This window comes from Octopus bimaculoides, chromosome 4 (assembly GCF_001194135.2).
Source record: "Octopus bimaculoides isolate UCB-OBI-ISO-001 chromosome 4, ASM119413v2, whole genome shotgun sequence".
NCBI lineage: Eukaryota > Metazoa > Mollusca > Cephalopoda > Octopoda > Octopodidae > Octopus > Octopus bimaculoides.
In genome coordinates, this window is record NC_068984.1 from 113,136,284 (window position 1) to 113,137,994 (window position 1,711).

The following is a 1,711-nucleotide window of genomic DNA, read 5'->3' on the forward strand; positions in this document are numbered from 1 at the left end:
TTAATTAGAATTGTATTTTATCACCTTCGAAAGGATGAAAAGAAAACTTGATCGAGACCGAATTTAAACTCAGAACGTAAAATACCTGGGAGAAATGCCGCTAAAATTTTTGTCAAACGCACTAGTTATTCTACTAGTTTGTCACTTCGTGGGGCTAAATAAAGGTTTAAAATTTTGGCACAAGACCAGCAAGTTCGGGAGAGGGTGTAAGTCGATTACATCTACCCCAGTACAAAGCTGGTACTTATCCTAATCGACTCCGAAAGGATGAAAGGCAAAGTCGACCTCGGCGGAATTTGAACTCAGAAATTAAAGACAGACGAAATGCCGTTAAGCATTTTGCCGACGTGCAAACGATTCTGCCAGCTCACCGCCATTCGTGGGGCTGAATAACGATTTCAAATTTTGGCATAAAGCCAGAACGTTCGGGGGAGACTGTAAGTCCATTACATCAACCACAGTACAAAATTGGTAATTAATTTATCGACCCTGAAAGGATGAAAGGAGAAATTCAACCTCGACCTCGGCGGAATTTGATCTCAGAACAGATGAAATACTGCTAAGGACAGACAAAATACCGCTAAGCATTTTGCTCGGCGTGCTAACAAATCTGCCAGCTCGCCGCCTTTCGTGGTGGCTAAATAATAGCGATAAATAACATGTCGCCAGAAGTCAGTTAGGTCATCATATCAGGTTTCCGAAAACTATTCAGTTGATTCCTGCTAAATGAAGCAACTCATCCAGATTCGTTGAGACAGACCTAAGAAATAATATTGCACAATAAACATTTTCAAGAACGGAAATTATGTGTCTTTCTGCTTGATAACTCTTTATGATATTGTTCCACTTTATCTTAACTTCTCGCTTCTGCAAAACAGTAGCATCATTTCATATTTCTATATCGATTAATAGGAAACTATTGTCATTTTTGTCATAGACAATCATGCCAAGCTTATTATGTGCCATCTCCTGGTCTGATTTTATGCCAAAGTTCCATAGTATATTGACATCGGCATTTTTTAAGACAGGTCAAGATTCATATGAGTAGCAGAAAGCAATTTCTAGAAAAAAGTTTAAATTCCGTGGCCAAGCGAATGTTAAATAGCTTTGCTAAGTTATTATCTTTTGAGGGGTAGCTTAACATCTTCTAACACAATAATGTGTATTTTTAAAAAATAAAGTACACTACGTGACGTAGTTTGTCATTTGGATTATAAGAATTGTGCATATTCCTTTCATTGTTTCACCTGTTTCTGAGGAATGTTGTTTGTTCTCGTTTCCTTAAATAAAAGTGGATCTTTTTATCTGGGCAGAATTCATTGTTCATATGTGTGTGTATGGTGGGGAGGTGTTTGTGTGTGTACGAAGGCAACATTTGAGACGTTGTTTATAAGATGTATAATTACATCATCATACGTACGTTTCATTAACATAAGGCGATTGGTTGCGCAATGCAAAATTGCAAAATACGTAATCCACACTTGCTGCAAAATAGTTAAGAGACGTGCAACTATTAAACGAAATATTGTTGTAGATACATTGTCTCAGTACAAGTAGTCATCAATGAGTTCACTCACGGGGCGTATAAGGTCGTCTCGCTACGGAGAAATACATATACATATATACATATATATACACACACACACACATATATATATATATATATATATATATATATATATATATATATATATATATATATATATATATA